This window comes from Tupaia chinensis, unplaced genomic scaffold (genome assembly GCF_000334495.1).
Source record: "Tupaia chinensis unplaced genomic scaffold, TupChi_1.0 Scaffold000082_1, whole genome shotgun sequence".
In the NCBI taxonomy this organism is placed as follows: domain Eukaryota; kingdom Metazoa; phylum Chordata; class Mammalia; order Scandentia; family Tupaiidae; genus Tupaia; species Tupaia belangeri.
Window position 1 is genome coordinate 1,988,810 of NW_006159543.1, and position 11,141 is coordinate 1,999,950.

At 36.1% G+C, this 11,141-nt stretch overlaps 1 protein-coding gene across 1 annotated transcript in view; it reads left to right on the top strand.

Moving 5' to 3' along the window:
• LOC102491095 (eukaryotic translation initiation factor 4 gamma 2-like) overlaps positions 1–11,141 on the top strand; it is a 137,767-nt gene that overhangs the window by 122,536 nt on the left and 4,090 nt on the right.

The window sequence follows — 11,141 nt, forward strand, 5'->3', positions numbered from 1 at the left end:
TATACAATATACATATCTATGAACACCAAATATGTGAAAGAAAGACTACAAGATCATAAAAGGAAAGATAGACTGCAACATGCTAATCATTGCGGCTCTAACCCCACTGTTTCCTTGTACAAATCAAGACAAAAATTAAGCAAAGAGATATAAGCTCTGACAATACCATAAATTGAACTTGATAGACAGCTATAGAACTTTTCATCTAACAATTACAAAATATATATTTTTCCCACTCCTCCATGGAAGACTTTCAAAGATTTACCGTATGATAGGACAGAAAATAAACCTTTACAAATTCAAAGTTATAAAAACTATATCTATCATCTTCTCTAAACACTGTGGCATTAAACTTGACATGAACTGCAGAAAAAGCTCTCTAAAATACTCAAATACATGGATACTAAACAGTGTACTCCTGAATGATTTTATAACCACTGATCAAATAAAGACTAAAATAAAAATAATTAATTCAAACTGATGACAATGAGCACACAAGTTTTCATAACCTATGGGGCACATAGAGAGCAGTCATAAGAAGGGAAGTTCATAGCAATTAGTGCTCACCAGAAAAAAAAATAATAAAAGGTGACAAATAGACCACCTAACAACACATCTCAGGCAAGTGGAAAAACAACAACAACAACAACAAATATACCATAAGAGAAGAAATATAGACCAAGAGATAGCATAATGGTTACGTTGTTGGGATCTCACATAGTGGACCACAGTTTGAATCCTAAACCCAACAGCTTAAAATTTACTCTGGGCACAACTGCATGCATGCCCAAGATCCTGAGAAGAGAATGGAGAAGAAGGTATTGTGGCATGATATTCCCCCTGGGGGATGATTTCTAGCTTTCCTTCTCTCTGGTGAGTGTACACAACCTATAGCAAAAATCTCTCTAAAAAAAGAAAAAGAAATGATAATGATTAGAAGAGAAATAAATGAAATAGAGAATAAATGAACTATACAGAAAATAAAATGAAACTGAAAACTGGTTCTTTGAGAAGATAAATAAAATTGACACACTGTTAGACTAATTAAGAGGAGAGAAAGGAACCAGATAAATCTAATCAAGAATGAAACAGACAATATTACAACAGACATAACAGAAATACAAACAAAAAAATGCATCAGAGAATACTATGAATGACTATATGCCAACAAAGAAAAAAACCTGTATGAGATGGAGAAATTTCTGAACACATATAATCTATCAAGATTGAATCAGGAAACATAGAAAGGCTAAATAGACCAATAACAAGCAATGAAATACAATCAGTAATACATAACCTCTCAACAAAAAGAAAAACCCAGTTCCTGATGACTTCACTTCTGAAATCCACAAAACTTTTAAAGTAGATCTAACTCCCATTCTACTCAAAATATTTCAAGAGATTCGAAAGGAAGGAACTCTCCCAAATTCATTTTATGAAGCCTCCAATACCCTCATACCTAAAACAGACAAGAAAATAACAAAAAAAGAAGACTACAGACCAGTATCTCTGATGAATACAAATGCAAAAATTCTCAACAAGATACTAGCAAATTGTATGCAATGACACAGTAAAAAGATTATATACCAGAACCAGGTAAGCCTTGTTCCAGGGATGCAAGGATGATTCAACATACCCAAAACAATAAATGTAATACATCATATTAACAGAAGAAAGGTAAAGTCATATGATCATATCAATTGATATACAAAAAATTTTGATAAAATACAACATCTTTTCATTATTAAGACTCTCAACAAAATTGACATAGAAGGGACATTTCTCAACACAAGTAAAGCCATCTATGGAAAACCCATAGCTCACATCATGCTGAACGGGGAAAAACTGGAAGAAGACAAGATTATCCACTTTCTCTACTCATTTTCAATATAGTGCTGGAAGCCTTGGCAAATGCAATCAGACACTAGAATAAAATAAAAGACATTCAAATAGGAAAAAAGTGAAATTATCTGTATTTGCTTCAGTAACATGCTGGAAGCCTTGGCAAATGCCATCAGACACTAGAATAAAGTAAAAGGCATTCAACTAGGGAAATAAGTGAAATTATCTCTATTTGCAGATGACATGACTATATACATAGAAAACACAAAAGAATCCACCAAAAAAACTCCTGGAAGAGACTGCTCCTCAAAGGTCAGAATAGTTACAGGCCTCTCAAGCAGAATCCACCTCCATCTGCAGCCTCCTGCCCAGTCAGGGAATCTAAAGCAGGGTTGAATCTCAGCCCCAGACCCAGTTCCAAGCACCCTAGTCCCACTCTCCTTCTCTCAGCCAGAAAGGTCAGGGCAGTTGCAGGCCTCTCAAGCAGAGTCCATATCCATCTGAAGCCCTCCTCAGGGAACCTGAGGCAAAGCTGAATCTCAGCCCCAGCCAAAGCTCCCAATCTCAGAGCCTACCCCACTTCTACTCAGCCAGGAAGGTTTGTCATTTTTTCCTTCTCTCTTTTGCCAATACTTTACTTCTATTCTCCCCATAGGTTATGGCAGTTACAAGCCTCTGAAGGAGAGTCAATCTCCATCTGCAGCCACCTGCCAAAATCATGCAGTATGTGATTCCTTTCTTCCTCTTTCATTTTCTTTGTTTCTTCCCCCTTAAATTATTATTTTCTGCTCAACCTCTACCCTCCCACCCCCAGAGGGACTGGACAGGTCTAGAATTATAGTTTTCAAACATTTTAATATTGTGAGGCTCCAAGGAATCTTCACCCACCATTAAACCACTTGCAAAAAAGGAGAACTGCTCTTCAGAAACCTGAATAGAAAACCTCTGGGGGGACCACATTGCTGGCCACTGAAGAAGAGAGAATTTGCACAGAAGCAATTCAAAGAAAAAGGGTGACAAACTAGTTCCCAGGGGCAGAAACATTCTCCAAAGAGTTACCCAAAACTGAATACATCACCAAATGACTAAATGTCGCAGAAGAGCCACAAATATGACAAAACCAGGAAATACGTCTCCATCGAAAGAAAATTGTAACTCTCTTCCATCTCTTGAAAAAAACAGAAGTTACCAAAATGTCAGATGAAGAATTCATGGTGACAAAACTCTATGAGTTGGAAGAGAAAAGAGACAATGAACTCCATGAAATGAGGAAGTACTTCACAATTTGATAGAAAAAATGGACACCATAAAAAAGAATCAAACAAAACTGTTAGAGAAAAAGACTGTAATATAGGAAATCAAACCTCTCTTAAAAGTATTAAAAGCTCGGGAACCAGCATTTAGCATAATAGCTATGTCACTGGACTCCCACGTAGTCGACCGCGGTTCGCTTCCCAGACCCGGTGGCTTAAAACTCACGCCAGGCACATGTGCGTGCGTGCCCAAGATCCCAAGAGGAGAATGGGGGAGAATGGATTGAGGCATGACCATCCCCCCTGGGGGGTGATTTCTCGCTTTCTGTTTCTCTCTGTCTGTCTGGCGAGCACACGCGCCCTCTAGCAAAAATCTCTCCAAAAAAAAAAAAAAAGTTAAAAGCTGATAAGACCTGCAGAAGATTGAATCTTAGATGTAGGAGACAAAACCTCTAATTTACAAAACAAAAACAAAAACAAAACACCAAAAGATAGAGAAAATAACAAAAAAATGAGTATAATATATGAAAAATACTAGATTCCATTATACATACAAAAATCCAAATAATTGGTATTACAGAAGATGAAGAAACTAATAAGGGCATTTAAAATCTTTTCCATGAAATCCAGGAATTCCAAATCTAGAGAAGTACTCAAACATCCAAACCCAAGAAATACAAAGGACCCTAAGTAGAAATGACCCAAGAAAATCCTCTTCACATCACATCATAGCCACACTGGTCAAAACCACAGAAAAATAGAAGATATTAAAATCGGCAAGAGAGAAACAGTAAATGACTTACAAAGGTTAGCCTATCAAGTCATCAGACCTTTCCATGGAAACAACAAAGCAAGTGAAGAGTGGGAAGATATATACAAAGTGCTAAGAGAGAAACAATTTCAACCAAGATTATTATACCCAGCAAGGTTATCTTTGATATGGGGGGAGGGGGGTTAAAAATCTTTTCAGTTAAACAAAACCTGAAAGAATTCACCAACACCAGACCAACTTTTCAAGAAATTGTACCAGCAAAAAATTGTTGTACCGGCAAAAGTGGAGACAGACAGAAATAAGAGGAAAAAGAAAAAATAAGTAAATAAAAGAAAAGAAAATGGCCAACTTAATGGTAAGTACAAATCCAGAAATATTGCTAATAACGTTGAATGTTAATGGATTAAATTCTCTAATCAAGAGACACAGATAGACTGAATGGATAACAAAACAGAAACCTTCTATCTGTTCCCTACAAAAAATGCATCTCATGGATAAAGACATACATAGACTAAAAGTGAAGGGCTGGAAAAAAAGTTATTTTATGCCAATGGGAACCAAAAAAGAGCTGGAGTCATGCTAGTAGTTTCAGACAAAATAAGCTTTAACACAAAAACTTTAAGGACAAAGAAGGACATTATATAGTAGCAAAAGGGCTAATTCATCAAGAAGATATAATGTTTATAAACATCTATGTACCCAAATCAGGAGCATCCAAATACATGAAGGAAAGACTGCTAGATCTAAAAGGATAGACTGCAACATACTGATTGTTTGGGATCTCAAGACTCCACTCTATCTCATTTGGACAGGTCATCTAGAGAAAAATAAGCAAAGAGACATTATCTAAATGATACCATAAATCGAATGAACTTAACAGACATCTATAGAACCCTCTACCCCTAAGCCATAAAATATACTTTTTTCTCATGCCCACATGGAACCTTTTTGAAGATAGACCAAATGATAGGGCACACAATAAGACTTTACAGATTCAAAGGCATAGAAACTATATCCAACATCTTCTCTGGACATAAAGGAATTAAACTTGATATTATTTTCAGAAGAAAAAGAATGAACATACACAATCACATGGAAACTGAACATACTCCTGAATGACTTCACAACTGTTGAAGAAGTTAAGACTGAAATAAAAAGATTCATTGAAACCAATGGCAATGGGTACACAAGTTTACATAATCTAAGAGACTCAGCAAAAGCAGTCATAAAAGGGAAGTCCATAGCACTTAGTGCACATTAGAGAAAGATGGAAAGTTGGAAAATGGGCAATCTCAGAGAATTGGAAAAGCAACAGGAAAATCCAAAAAATGCCAGGAGAAAAGAAATAATAAAGATTCAAGCAGGAATTAATGAAATAGAAAATAGAAAATAAATGAACTACACAGAAAATAAATAAAAGCAAAAGCTGGTTTTTTGAAAAGATCAATAAGGTTGACACACCATTAGCTAGACTAATTAAGACAAGAGAAAGAAACCAAATAAATCAAATTTACAATGAAACAGGCAATATAACAGCATATATAATAGGAATTAAAAACATCATTAGAGAATACTATGAGTAACTATATGCCAACAAACAAGAAAACCTAGATGAGATGGACAAATTCCTGGACACATATAATCTACGAAAATTGAATCAGGAGGACATAGAAAACCTGAATAGGCTCAAAACAAGCAATGAGACTGAATCACTAATAAATAATCTCCCAACAAAAAAAGCCCTGGTCCTGATGTCTTTACCTCTGAATTCTACAAAACTTTTAAAGAAGAGTTAACCGCCATTCTACTCAAGTTATTTGTAAATACCCAAAAGGATAGACCCCTCCTAAATACATTCTATGAAGCTTCCATCATTCTTATTCCTAAAACAGACAAGGATATGAGAAGGAAGGAAAACTAAAGACCAATATCTCTAATGAATATAGATGCAAAAATTCTCTACAAGATACTAGCAAAGCATATCCAACAACAACAAAAAAAGATTATACATCACAACCAGGTAGGCTTTATTCCAGGGATGCAAGGATGTTTCAACATATGAAAAACCATAAATGTAATGCACCATGTTAATAGAAATAAATATAAAGCCATTTGATCATATTAATTGATGCAAAAAAAGCATTTGATAAAATACAACATCCCTTCCTGATTAAGACTCTCAGCAAAATCTTTATAGAAGGTTCATTTCTCAACACACTAAAAGCTATCTATGAAAAATGCATAACTAACATCATTCTGAATATGGCTTTTCCACTAAAAACTGATAAAGACAAGGGTGCCCACTTTCTCCACTCCTTTTCAATATAGTGCTGGAACTCCTAGCCAAGGCAATAAGAAAATAGAATAAAATAAAAGGCATTTGAACAGGAAAAGAAAAGGTAAAAATATCTCTATTTGCAGATGACATGACTGTGTACACAGAAGACCTAATGGTATCCACAAAAAAATTCTTGGAAGTAATAGATGAATACAGGATATAATATAATTTTGCATGATACAAAATTAACATAGAAAAATCTGTAGCATTTCTATATATGAATGACAAGGAGACTGAGATAGAATTTAAGAAAGTAATCCCATTTACCATAGCAATAAAAAGTATAAGATATCTATGAATAAATCTAACCAAAGAAGTTAAAGTCCTCCACAAATAAAACTATAAAAAGCAAATATAAATATATATAAATAAATGACTTAAAAAAGTGTAAAGACATCCCATATTCCTGGATCAGAAGAATTAAAAGAATTGCAATGGCAATTCTACCCAAGTTGATGTACATATTTAATGCAATATAAATCCAATTACCAGAGACATTCTTTACAGATCTGCAAACCACAATCTTAGATTTTGCCTGGAATTATGAAAGATCCCATATTGCAAAAGCCATCCTGCACAAGAAGTATGGAGTAGGAGGCATCTCACTTCCTAACTCCAAAATATATTGCAAAGCTGTGATAAACAAAACAGCATGGAATTGGCACAAAAACAGATATGTGGACCAATGAAACATAATAGAGACCCCAGAAATAAACTCCAAAACACACAGGTATCTGATTTTTGACAAAGGGTACCAGTCAATCCAGTGGGAAAAGGAAAACCTTGTTAGCAAATTGTACTAGAAAAATTGGATATCCACCTGCAGGAGGATGAATCTGAACCCTTACCTCTCACTATTTTAAAAAAGCCAACTCAAAGTGGATCAAAGATCTAATCCTAAGACTATAACCTATAAAACTACTGGTGAAAAACTCTGTGGACACTCTGAGAGACATTGGGGTAGCAAAGATGCCAGGGTCCAGCCTCAGCGGGGGTGGGTTGACTCGTCGGAGGAGGCACAGGCAAACAGAAGACAAAGGTCTCGGTGCCTTTTTATGCACGTCCTGTGTAGGACACCCCTCAGAGATCTCTCTCTGAAGAGTGACAACTGCTAGGAATCATCACGCATTTTTATTGAAAATGTGATATATGCAAGTAAATGGGAGAGGGGCTACGTGTTTCAATGATCAGCTCATAAAGTTTTAACAATAGAGAACATAGATTCTATTTAGGATTGGATTAAGGGTGAGTCTAGTGCAGTTCCACAATTGTTCCTTTGATGTAGGTGGGTCTTCATGGAATGCAGTTTCAGGAAAGCACTTCCAATAAGCAGAGATGATTATCAGCTGATGCAGCGCAGCAGCCATCTTGTGATTACCAGAAATGGTGCTGAGAAAAGAAAATCTCAAGTATAGATATTAGTTCTTATGGATTTTAATAAAGAATTATACTTACATAGTTTTATAGGGATCTAAAATTTAATTTAAGGAATCCTAATATATTTATCTATTTCACTTGGTGAGGGCGGGGGTGTCCTGGGCCAGTTTTGGTCTAATTCTAAAGAAAAGATTATCTTTAAGTTTATGTTAAATGTATCTTGAAGGGCCTTTTAAAGGTCAAGCTTATTTCTGCCTAGATAGAACTTCAGCCCACCCTCTATTGTGACCACTGAGATAAAGCATTGTAATTAACAGTAGGTGATCAGGGCCAAGGGGAGTGGTTGGGGGACTTTTGGGAAAATCTCATCACATACTCAAGAGAGCTATGTAATTTTTTATGGTATATCAGGGAGTCAGAGAGGGTTTACTTCCCAGCAAGGATACCACAGTTTTCTGGAGCAAATAGCAAGCAGCCTTGCTGACATGCTAATTCGACCTAAGTTTTATTCCTAGGTCATGGGGAGGGGGTACACAGCAGCGGCCTTGCCAACATGCTGTCCTGATCTAAGAGGTATAGGTCAAAAAGCTCAAGACAGATCCTGGGCCCTACAGGGTCGGACTCCTCCACAAAAACTTCTTAAATAAGACTCCCAAAGCACAGGCAATAATCCCCAAAATAAACAAATAGGCTTACATCAAATTAAGAAGTTTCTGCACACCAAAAAACTAAATAGTGTGAATCAACAACCTTTAGAATAGGAGAATATTTTTGTAAACTATGCCACTGATAATGGACTGATAACCAAAATACACAGTTCAGGGTGTTTACTCAAAAAAAAAAAAAGATGAACTCAATTAAAAGATGGAAAATGAGGAAAAAACAACTCTCTAAAGAAGAGGAAGGAACAGCCAAAAAGTATATGAAAAAATGCTCAACATCTCTCATCATAAGGAAAATGCAGAGCAAAACCACAATGAGATATCACCTAACCCCAGTCAGAATGACTGAGATTGAAAAAAAAAAAAATGAAGGACCAGCAGATGGCATAGTGCCAGACTCCCACGTAGTTAACAGCGGTTTGAGCCCTGGATCCCATGGCTTAAAACACATTGGGCGCATGTGTGTGTATGTGTGTCCAAAATATTAAAAGATGAATGAAGGAGAAGGGATTGTGGCATAGCCATCCCTTTTTGGGGGGCAGTGATTTCTCACTTTCTTTTCTCTCTCTGGCAAGTGCACATGCCCTATAGCATAAACCTTTCTAAAAAAGAAAAAGAAAATAAAAGGTTAGTGCTGGCGGGACTATGGTGAAAAGGAAACACTGCTACACTGCTGGTGGGAATATAAATTGGTCCACCTACTATGGAGAACAAAATGGAGATTCCTCAAAGATCTACAAATAGAAGTAACATATGATCCAGCAATTCTACTCTTATGTATCTACCCAAAGGATAGAAATACACTAATTTGGAAAACCACTTGCACATCCATATTTATTGCAGCATTATTCACAATTGCTAAGATATAGAGCCAACCCAAATGTCCACAAAAGGATGGATAGATTAAAATATTTGGCACATATACTCCATGGAATACTACTCAGCCATAAAATACAATAAGATTCTGGCTTTTGATAGAAAGTGGGCAAATATGAAATATTTAATGCTGAGCAAAACAGGCCAGACATTGCATGCTTCTACTTAATATATACGTACTATCTGCACTCTGGCAGAAACTAAAAGATTAAAGAATATAGGGACCAGCAGTTGGCATAATGGCTATGTCACTGGACTCCCATGTAGTCAACCGTGGCTCAAGTCCCAAACCCAGTGCCTTAAACTCACGTGGGGCATGAGTGCGTGCATGCCCAAGATCCCTAGAGGAGAATGGAGGAGAAGGGATTGTGGTGTGGCCATCCACCCTGGGGAGTGATTTTTTGCTTTCTGTTTCTCTATCTCTCTCTGTCTTTCTGGTGAGCGCACACGTCCTATAGCAATAACTTCTCCAAAAAAAAAAAAGATTAAAGGATATAAAAACATGGAAAATAATTATGGATACTGGATACAATGTGGGAAGAGGGTGGGAGAAGGAGAGTATGAGGAAAGATATTACAGAGAACAATAGAGAGGCAAGACATTTAGGGGACACAGGAATGGGTTATTATCTGTCCATGATAATGTGTATAATAACCTCAATTGGACTGATTTGAAGTGTATTCATATTGGAAAATTCACTTTACAAACTGTTATATATAGTGATTGAATGTATAAAAGAAATTAAAATAAAATAAAATACATTAAAAATTTTAAAAACTCCTGGAAGTGATAAATGAATAATATAGTAACATGGCAGGATACAAAATCAACATACAAAATTCCACAGCATTTCTATACACCAACAATGAACAGACTGAGGTAAAATTGAAGAAAGCAATCCCATTCACAATAGCCACAAAAAAGGTTAAGATACATAGTAATAAACCTATCCAAAGAGGTCAAAGATCTCAACAAAGAAAAGTATTAAAAAATAAAAAGGAAAATGACATTAAATTTGACCCAAATTAGTGTACATATTTAATGCAATCTTGATCAAATTACTAAAGATAGTCTTTACAGAATAAGGAAAAAAATCATAAATTTTTTTCTGTAATCATTAGAGGCCCCATATTGGGACCAGCGGGTGATGTGGTGGCAAAGGCACTGGACACTCCCAGATGGCTGACCATGGTTTGAGTCACAGACCTGGTTGCTTGCTCTCTCACTTTCTCACTCTCTCTCTCTCTCTCTCTCTCTCTCTGGTCAAACTAAAATAAATGAATGAATAAATAAAATTAATAAATAATTCTTTTTAAAAGGCTCCATATTGCCAAAGCAATACTGTACAAAAATAAAAAAGTAGGAGGCATCTCATTTTACGACCCCAAAAATATATTACTAAGCTGTGATAATCAAAACATCATGGTACTGACACAAAAACAGGCAGGTAGACAATTGGAACAGAACAGAGACCACAGAAATAACCCCCAAACTATACATAAAATTGATCCTTGAAAAGGAGTCCAAAATGATCCAGTGAAGAAAAAAATCTCTTTAGCAAATGGTGCTGAATAAACTGGATAGTCACCTGTAGAAAAAAAAAATGAAACTGGACCCCTATATCTCATCATTAACCAAAATCAAGTCCCTATGGACCAAAGATCTAAACATAAAAGCTCAAACTATAAAACTACTGGTGGAAAACTCGGGGGAAACCCATGCATATATTAGAGTAGGCAAAGAGTTCTTAAATAAGATCCCCAAAACACAGGCAATACACCCCAAAAACAGACAAGTAGGATTACATCATATTAAAAAACTAGACCACAGCAAAAGAAACAGTAATCAGAGACAACCCTTGAAATGGGAGAATATTTTTGTAAACTATGCCTCAGATAAGGGATCCATAACCAGAATATACAGGGAACTCAAACAGCTTGCCCACACACACACAAAAATGTTCATTACAGAGCAGCGAGCCAAAGCTCTATGGAGGTGGCAGCGGGCACCGGGTGGTGGGA